This window comes from Saccopteryx bilineata, chromosome 3 (genome assembly GCF_036850765.1).
Source record: "Saccopteryx bilineata isolate mSacBil1 chromosome 3, mSacBil1_pri_phased_curated, whole genome shotgun sequence".
Classification (NCBI taxonomy): domain Eukaryota; kingdom Metazoa; phylum Chordata; class Mammalia; order Chiroptera; family Emballonuridae; genus Saccopteryx; species Saccopteryx bilineata.
This window is the reverse complement of record NC_089492.1, coordinates 303,477,343-303,486,928: the sequence shown is the minus strand read 5'-3', so window position 1 is coordinate 303,486,928 and position 9,586 is coordinate 303,477,343. Positions and strand designations below refer to the sequence as shown.

General features: G+C 40.8%; 1 non-coding gene across 1 annotated transcript; it reads right to left on the bottom strand.

Annotated features, from left to right (window-relative positions):
- Positions 1 to 8,918: 8,918 nt before the first annotated feature.
- Positions 8,919 to 9,102, bottom strand: LOC136332517 (U2 spliceosomal RNA). The gene has a single exon (XR_010730758.1). It is a non-coding gene; the product is annotated as a U2 spliceosomal RNA (small nuclear RNA).
- Positions 9,103 to 9,586: the final 484 nt, after the last annotated feature.

The following is a 9,586-nucleotide window of genomic DNA, read 5'->3' as shown; positions in this document are numbered from 1 at the left end:
GTCCCAAGGATATTGTTCATAAGCCTAAGGTATTTTTCCCAAGTAGCAGATAAACTGATCTCATTTTTTGTGAACACATGGGCAAAGTACTATACATTACATGAATATTTAAGTTTTATTTGTCCCTCGAAGATCTCTACTGTGGATATTGACAGTCTAATTTTGTTGCTTTAATCCTCTTGTCTCAATGCCCCATTCCTATGGTAGGCTGGGACCTGCTGCTAATTCCAGCTAGATGCAGTGGTCACTAGGACTTAACTCTCACTGAAAAGTGTAAAAATGTAACTGCCCTTTCCCTAAGTACTTGCAGGATTTACAGGTTACTCAGAGATGTGTTCAAAGACTGTCCAAAAGGTGCTTAAAGCAGTACATCACCCAAGGACTGACTTTCATGTGGACAGGTCCACACACCATGATCCTAACAACTCCCACTGCAGCTAAAGTAGAAAAACGGCATGACACCTATATATGTCTCCCTACTAATTGGACAGAAACCTGTACCATAATCTATCTCACCCCAAATATCAACCTAATCCCACTCCATGAGCCTCTTGCAATTCCTAGTACACTACCCATCAATCTAAGTACCGAACAAACTGTACAGGTAATCCCTCTCCTTGTTGCTTTAGGAATCTTTACATAAGTAGTTCTAGGGGCAGGGGGACTGGCCACTTCCCTGTCTTATTCCTACTTTCTCTCTCTCTCTCTGAAGCCCAGCAAATTCGTAAACATGAATTAGAAGTTTTGCACAAACTGGGTGTCTTGACTATTGCTTTTCATTGGTCCATACACTCTATTTATTTTTTTAACTTTTGAACCCTGCCTCTTACGTTTGTTCACTAGTTTCTTACAGAACCATATGCAGGCCTTCGCCAATCAGAAATTTGGAAAAATCTATGTAACTCTACACACCAACCCTGAAACCTGTCCTAGTGAAACAGAATAATCTTGAACCCTATAAAAACACCCCTACTCTCAACAATGGTGGAAAATCCCTATTCTGAAAGTTACCACGTTATTGGACCAATCTTAATTTTGTACCTAATTAAAATGCCTGCCTTTTTCTTTATCAAGTTCCTGCAGGCTCAAATGAGGAAAATCTCCAGGATTACCTACAATCAAATGCTTTTACAACCCCTACTCCAACTACCCCAGGGTTAGTTCACAAAGGCAGCTCCCAATAGGGATAACAGCAGGAAGTAGCTCCAGCAGATGGCCAGTCCAAGACAAACCTCCTTCCTGAACCCCATATTCTCTCCTTCCCCCCACAGCTTATCCTTTTTATCATACCACAGAGTTGAGAAATGATAGACATATGAATTTACCAGAAATTCCAACTCCCTTTTGGTTGTCCCACCTGGCTGTCTGACCTCACCCTCACTTACTGGACAGTCACCCCTGAGGCAGAAGAACTCCAGAAAGTTGAAATCATAAAACCATTAAAGGGAACATACCAGAACTTTTGACTCAGTACCCCCTCAGGCTCTCCCAAACTCTATAAAATTTGCCCCTCGTCTGTAACTGATGCCCTTCTCACAGGAAAAGTGCCCAGCAGGGTTCCTTTCTTCCTTTCAATAAAGCCTGTTACTCTGGTCTTTCATGACTCCCATAGATTCCAGCAGATTCCCAGTCAGGACACACAGGAGAAGCACTCATCTGTTTCTCTACCCTTCCCTCTCTATATCTCTCTCTTCTTGTCCTGGCCAAGGCTCCATTGAAGCAAAGTTGGCCCATGCACTGAGGATTGACTGCTTCATGGCCTCCGCCTCAGGCTCCAGCAGCAATGAAACAACAGCCCCTGTTTGGCATGCCATGTGGATTCTGGTCGAGTGCATGATGGGGTCTGCCTCCCCACTTCTAACTTAAGGGGGGAGGAAAACCACATCCAAAGATAGTTGGATCAGGAAGAAATAAAAAATTGAACAGACATTTGACTTGTAAAGCAATTAAATAACTAATCAAAACTATTGAAATGTAACCTTGACCAAGCAGTGCAAAAATGGATAGAGCTCTGATCTGGGATGCTGAGAACCCAGGTTTGAAACCCCGAGGTCACTGGCTTGAATGCTAGAGCACAGGGTTGTCACTTTGAGTGTGGAATTATGTCAACGTGGCTGGCTTGACTAAAAGTCACAGACTTAAAGCTCAAGGTTGCTGGCTTGAAACCCAGGTCTCTGAATTCATCAAGGGATCACAGGCTAAGCCGAACATCCCGAAACAGTGCTACCCTCCCCTGACCTGTGGTGGACGCCGTGGACAAAGTGTTGACCTGCAACACTAAATTCGCCAGTTCGAAACCCTGAGCTTTCCTGGTAAAGGCATACATGGGATTTGATGCTTTTTATTGCCCCACATCACACTCTACAATAAATAACAATTACAGAAAATACTACAGATGAATAATAAAATTATCCCATGAAAAATTAAAATTCATAACTTTCCTGTCTCTCTTCCTCTCTCTGGTTCTCTCTCAAAAATAAAAATAAATAATAAAAACGATGCCAAAGATGCGGCTCCATGGACAAAGAGCAGAGTGCAGGGAGCAGCCTGGGAGCCATTTTAACCCCCAAGGAAAGCGCCGGACTCTGGTGGGGACGCCATGGAGGGCACCACTGCCTGAGGGAACCATAAGTTCCATGACATTCAGACTTTGAATGAAGAAAGGAGGCTATGAAACAAAGGTTTAAACTAGAAAAACGGGACCTCACAGTTCATAGTATGACTTTCGATTCCAGTTCCCCATCTGCAGAAGATGACGCTTGGAGGAAGAAGGGGACGTCCCTGAGGCGGCTGCTGTTGACACTGGGAATGTGCACCGGAACATAAAGGATGCAGAAGGAACGCGGCATGGAGTGCGAATGGGGTTGACCAAGAGATGGAGCGTGGGAGGGTGGGGCCCGATGAAGCCAGGTATGCGCAATGACTCTATAGCGGTGTTTCCCAACGTGGGGCCCACGTCCCACAGGGGGGCAATTCGATAGTTAAGGGGGGCAATTTGAAAATAGACTCGACACGACTTTAACTCTTTCGCCCTGGGCCATTTAAATGCAATGCTAGATATTGGTGTCAAATTTAACAAAAAATGCAATTCTTAAATAATTGCGATAATTATTAAGTATAATTTTGTTTGACGAGACCAAAATATCAACTGTGTGATTGGCGTCATCAAGTATACTTTGTCCTGGGTTCACCACGGAGCATGCTGTCTGCCGTGGGGAACCCCGGACGTTTTAAAAACTCACTAAACAACGCAGTTATTCTCACCTAATTGGCCCATCGCAACTCCTGTAGTGTTTCACATCATTCAGTTGGTGTTAACTTGAAATAAGTGTCAGTCAAAACTGTTGTAAAAGATCGTTGATTTAATAAATATACATATATATATTGTATATAATTGGTAAGTATTTTATTTTTATCAATATTAAACTCTTTATTAAGTAATTCTTGCATCGGGGCTAGAAAGCAATAATATTTTATAAATATTATTGGGGCTATAATAGTGCATGCACGACAATTTTAATTTTAGAAGCATAACTTTCCAGAAAATTTTGTCAAGTGGAAAAAATATAGATACCTTTTGATTTGCGGAGGTAGTGTAATAAATGTGTTATGTACATTTAAATAAATATGAATTTTTAGTATACGTTTACTGTGTCACATTGAATATATTTTAACACTTAGTTTTTAATTGATCTTATTTTTATTATAACCCATAGTAAAATGAGTGGCGCAAGCAAGAAAAAAACTCGTCAATATTCGGAGGAATATTTAAAATTTGGGTTCATACCCGCTGTTCACAATGAGCGGATTCCTTTTTGTCTTTTATGCCAGAAATGCTTGACCAACGAATCAATAAAACGAGGTCGTCTTGAGGCGCATTTGAAGGCGAAACATAGTGCTCATATTAATTCAGATTTGAGTTACTTCAAAACTTTAAAGAAAATTTTTGAAAAAAGAACATTAAAGTCTCTATTTACTGCTCATACTCAACTAATACTCGTATTCTTGAGGCTAGTTATCAAATTTCTTTATTCATCGCTAAAACTGGAGAAAATCACACTATAGGAGAGAATTTAATAAAACCGTCAATATCGGCATTTCTTAAAAACGGTTATTGAAAAAGATGACAAAGATGTAAAAGCTATGCCACTCAGTAACAATTCTGTTAGCAGAAGAATAGACGAAATGAGTGAGGATATTGAAAAACAACTTATTGAAAAGCTAAAAACAAGAAAATTCTCCTTGCAAATGGATGAATCAACTTTGACAGTGAGGCAGTATTGATAACTTACGTAAGATATATTGATAAAGGACATTTTGCTGAAGAAGTGGTGTTCTGTAAAAGATTAGAAAGCACCACTACCTCCAAAGGTATATATAATCAGCTAAAACACTACTTAGATGTCAATGATATACCAATGAAAAATATAACATTTTGTGCTGCAGATGGTGCTCCCAATAATGATGGGCAAGATAAATGGCTGCTTAAAATTGATGAAAGATGCGAATCCAGAAATGATTCTTGTGCATTGTGTTATTCATAGGGAAAACTTGGTAGCTAAAAACATCTCGCCTGTTCTGAATGAAGTATTACATACAGTAATAAAGTGTGTTAATGCTATTAAAGCTAGTGCCAAATGTGAGCGTCTTTTCAAGCTATTTTGTGAAGAACAAAATGAAGACCATGGGAGACTTTTACTTCATATTGAAGTAAGATGGCTATCTAAAGGAAACTGTTTGAAACGATTTATGGAACTGTTTGATACTCTTAGTGATTTTTTAAGCGACAAACTTGATATGAAGTATCTGTTAACAATAGATAGTAAAGCATTTGTGAGTTATTTAGCCGATATCTTTGAAAAACTAAATATATTAAATAAGCAACTTCAAGGAGCAAATAAAACTCTTGTCAATGCAAAAGCAAAGATATTTGGTTTCATTACCAATATTAAGTTATGTCAGAAACATATTAACAACAAAAACTTTAAACAGGCCCTGGCCGGTTGGCTCAGCAGTAGAGCGTCAGCCTAGTGTGCGGAGGACCCGGGTTCGATTCCCAGCCAGGGCACACAGGAGAAGCGCCCATTTGCTTCTCCACCCCTCCGCCGCGCTTTCCCTCTCTGTCTCTTTCTTTCCCTCCCGCAGCCAAGGCTCCATTGGAGCAAAGATGGCCTGGGCGCTGGGGATGGCTCTGTGGCCTCTGCCCAAGGCGCTAGAGTGGCTCTGGTCGCAACATGGCGACGCCCAGGATGGGCAGAGCATCGCCCCTGGTGGGCGTGCCGGGTGGATCCTGGTCGGGTGCATGTGGGAGTCTGTCTGACTGTCTCTCCCTGTTTCCAGCTTCAGAAAAATGGAAAAAAAAACAAAAAACAACAAAAAAAACACTTGAAACAGTTTCACTGGCTCCAAAAATGTGAAGTAACTGATACCGCTTTACTTGTTATTGTCAATCATTTGAATATTTTATCGGCTGATTTAAAAGAAAGATTTTCTGATTTAAAACAAACTGATTTCCCAACATGGATGATGCAGCCAATGTTAGTGGATTTGTCTGACATATCAAATATGCAGTATCAAGAACTCGCAGAATTACAAAATGATGACTCACTTAAAGCTTTATTTAATATCAAAGGAGCAATGGCATGGCTTTGTGAGGAAACAGAAATCAACTACCCAAATTCAACCAAATGTGCAAGAAAACTGTTGCTACCGTTTCCATCTTCATTTTTAGCTGAATGTGGATTTAGTGCTGTAAATGATTTACTGGTAAAAAAAAGAAATTGGCTGGATATAACACAATTTAGAGACTTGAAACTAAAGCTAACCAAATTGGAACTTAATATAAAATCTCTGTGCAGGAAGCATCAAGCACAAGGATCACACTAAATTAAAATAATAAATTAATATAGAAAAATCTGTATTAAAATTATTTGGAATTTAAATGTTTTTCATTATGTTTTGAAATTTTACTTACTGTGTTTTGTTAACAATTTCATAGTGATTTCTTCCTAGAACCTATCCTTTATGTTTATTAAGTGAACAAATCAATTTTTTAATGTTAAAAATTATGTATGTTACATAGGGGGGGACATAAAAATTTTAGAAAGGTTAAGGTGGGGCATGGCACAAAAAAGGTTGGGAAACACTGTTATAAAGGGAAACTAAACCAAGGTAGAAGTTGGTGAGATAGATCACAGAGTGTACTTGTGCTTCACTCCCAGAGGTTGTTTTCTAGGATTAGGAATACTATGTCTTTTACAGTTGTATGGGCACCAATTAAGCATTAGAATGAGGGCCCTGGTACATCAGTTGGTTAGGGCATCATCTGATATGCCAAGGTTGGGGGTTCCATCACTGTTCAGGGCATGTATAAGAATCCACCAGCGAATACTATCTTTCTCTATTTGTGTTTCTCTCTCTCTAAAATGAATCAAAATTCTTTAAAAAAATATTAATTGATCAGTTCCACACTTGAAATCAATTACCCTCAAATACCTTTGTGATAAACCTGTTCACATCATACTGCTGAGGAGTATTACTAAGAAGCTAATAAAATTCTTCTGCCAGGGGAATGGGGAAACTGAAACAGGTAACTAAACTGACCAAGTAATTTACAGCCAAATACACAAGGTCATCTCCCTGCATGTAACATCTAGGCCTCAGCTGCATCTGAACTCCAGCCAAAAAAAGCAGCAAAACACAGTGGGTATGCCAGGACCAGATGCATTGTCTAATAACACCCTGGCACTGACTAATCAGGAGAGTCCAGGACTCAGATAATACTAACCAAGAAAAGTTGATGAATATTCTATTGAGATCTTCTCCTAACTCAGTCTTTAAAAACTCTCAAAACAAAAGGCTGAGAGCATGCTCTTTCTTCTACTAGGACACTCCTTTCCCCCCACAGGCTTGCTTCTTCTAACCCAGTGGTAGTCAACCTGGTCCCTACCACCCACTAGTGGGCATTCCGGCTTTCATGGTGGGCAGTAGCAGAGCAACCAAAGTATAAATAAAAAAATAGATTTAACAATAGTAAGTTGTTTTATAAAGATTTATTCTGCCAAATTTAGCAATAATCTGATATAAAATACTTGGTTACTAATTATTATTATATGCTTTAACTTGCTGTAACTCTGCTTTATAAATTTTATAAAGTTACTTCCCTACTTTATAAATTACCATTACTGTAGAACCGGTGGGTGGTTGGAAAATTTTACTACTATTAGAGATACAAAAGTGGGCGGTAGGTATAAAAAGGTTGACTACCCCTGTAAACTATAAGGGTTCCCAAGGGACTTGCAGCCAGAAGAGCAATGGGCAGCGGCAGCTCGTCCACAGCTAATTGCCCAAACCTCTCTCCAAGGTCCCCTTTTTTCTACTGTTCCAGTGCAGGGTCATTTCTTTCCCATAAATTTTGAAGAGAGCCAAGGCAGCCTGGCATAGGCTCTTGCCTGTATCTTCTATTCTAGGCTGGAGAGAAAACAGCTCTGTTAGGCTTGGTCGCTTGCACTTTGTATTAGTGTGTGAGCACATGGCAGAGCCACATGTGCATAGACTATGTAAGGCTACTATGTTGGACTCAGGGCAGTGTTTGAGGGATTGCGGATTGCTTGCCCGCAACTCTGAGGGAATTTTTTGGTGTTTGTTTGCCCGCTGCCATGAGAACTGCTTTTTTCCTTCGTGTTTGCCACCATTGCAAGAATGTACTAATTGAAATAGCCCAATGCTTTATGGATCTGCAGTTCCACTACTGTCTGCTTGGTACCAATGTGAACCTCCCTGGCCTCAGCCACGAAAGGTCGCTGGCTTGAAGCCAAGACTAGATTAAGAGGTCCTTCCTTCTGCTGGAACCTCCACTCAAGACACACATGAGAAAGCAATCAATGAACATCTTAGGTGCTGCAATGAAGAATAATGCTTATCTCTTTCCTTTTTTTTTTTTTTTTTACAGAGACAGAGAGTGGCTCAGAGAGAGAGGGATAGAAAGGGACAGACAGACAGGAATGAAGAGAGATGAGAAGCATCAATTATTAGTTTTTCTTTTTATTTATTTATTTATTTATTTTCATTTTTCTGAAGCTGGAAACAGGGAGAGACAGTCAGACTCCCGCATGCGCCCGACCGGGATCCACCCGGCACGCCCACCAGGGGCGAAGCTCTGCCCACCAGGGGGCGATGCTCTGCCCATCCTGGGCGTCGCCATGTTGCGACCAGAGCCACTCTAGCGCCTTGGGCAGAGGCCACAGAGCCATGCCCAGCGCCCGGGCCATCTTGGCTCCAATGGAGCCTTGGCTGCGGGAGGGGAAGAGAGAGACAGAGAGGAAATCGCGGCGGAGGGGTGGAGAAGCAAATGGGTGCTTCTCCTATGTGCCCTGGCCGGGAATCGAACCCGGGTCCTCCGCACGCTAGGCCGACGCTCTACCGCTGAGCCAACCGGCCAGGGCAATTATTAGTTTTTCATTGTGTGTTACAACACCTTAGTAGTTCATTGATTGCTTTCTCATACGTGCCTTGACTACAGGCCTTCAGCAGACCGAGTAACTCCTTGCTGGAGCCAGAGACCTTTGGTACAAGCTGGTGGGCTTTTTGCTCAAACCAGATGAGCCCGTGCTCAAGCTGGCAACCTCGGGGTCTTGAACCTGGGTCCCCTGCATCCCAGTCCGTCGCTCTACCCACTGCGCCACTGCCTGGTCAGGCTATCTTTCTCTTCTTGTCTATCTGTCCCTTCCTGTCTCTCTCTCTGTTTCTGTCTCAAAAAAAAAAATCACATGGACTCATGTTGTAAATCTCTTCCTACACTAATTCAAGGCCAGAACTGACCTGAAGGGCTACATCCCCTATCTGATAACAATTTATTAGGTCAATATATCTCACTATAACATAATATTTAATTTATTATGTGTCCTTTTGTTCATTTTTCCCCCTTCCCAATTCCTGGAAATATTGCAATACCAGGAAAGAGCATGGAGGTGATGGATCAAGCTTTTTTCTCATTTATTAATTTCAAAAAAGCATTTACTATATTGTCCTTTTAATAGATGACTTATCAGATATTAAACTAATAGGAACAGATACCACACTTAATCTTAGCCAAAAACTGATTATATATGTTCCTTTGGAGTAATTAGACAGTTTATCTTCATTTTTAAATTTCAGTATTTTAATGTAGAAGACTGAGCCAGAAAGATTTGGGTCATTCTTACTTAATAAAGTCTCGCACAGGGGGATGAACAGATAGGCACAGGATAAATTCTCAGGGCAGAAGGTAAACAAACAGCAACATGGCCCCTCACACTGGTGGACAAGGAATACTCAAAACCGCTCTGATGGACAGTACCCATAGCCTTACGTAGGCTACACACACGAGGCTCCACAGTGTACTCACGCACTAATCAAGAACAGGGTAAGCGAGAAAGCCTAACACTGCTGTTTCCCTATGAGTATTATTTAGCTCTATTTTTGTTTTCTCTTTAAAATTTTTTAAACATTAATTTTAAAGTTATAGAAAGAGAGAAAAACCATTGATTTGCTGTTCTACTTATTTATGCATTCACTGGTTGATTCTTCTGTGTGCTCTGACTAGGCA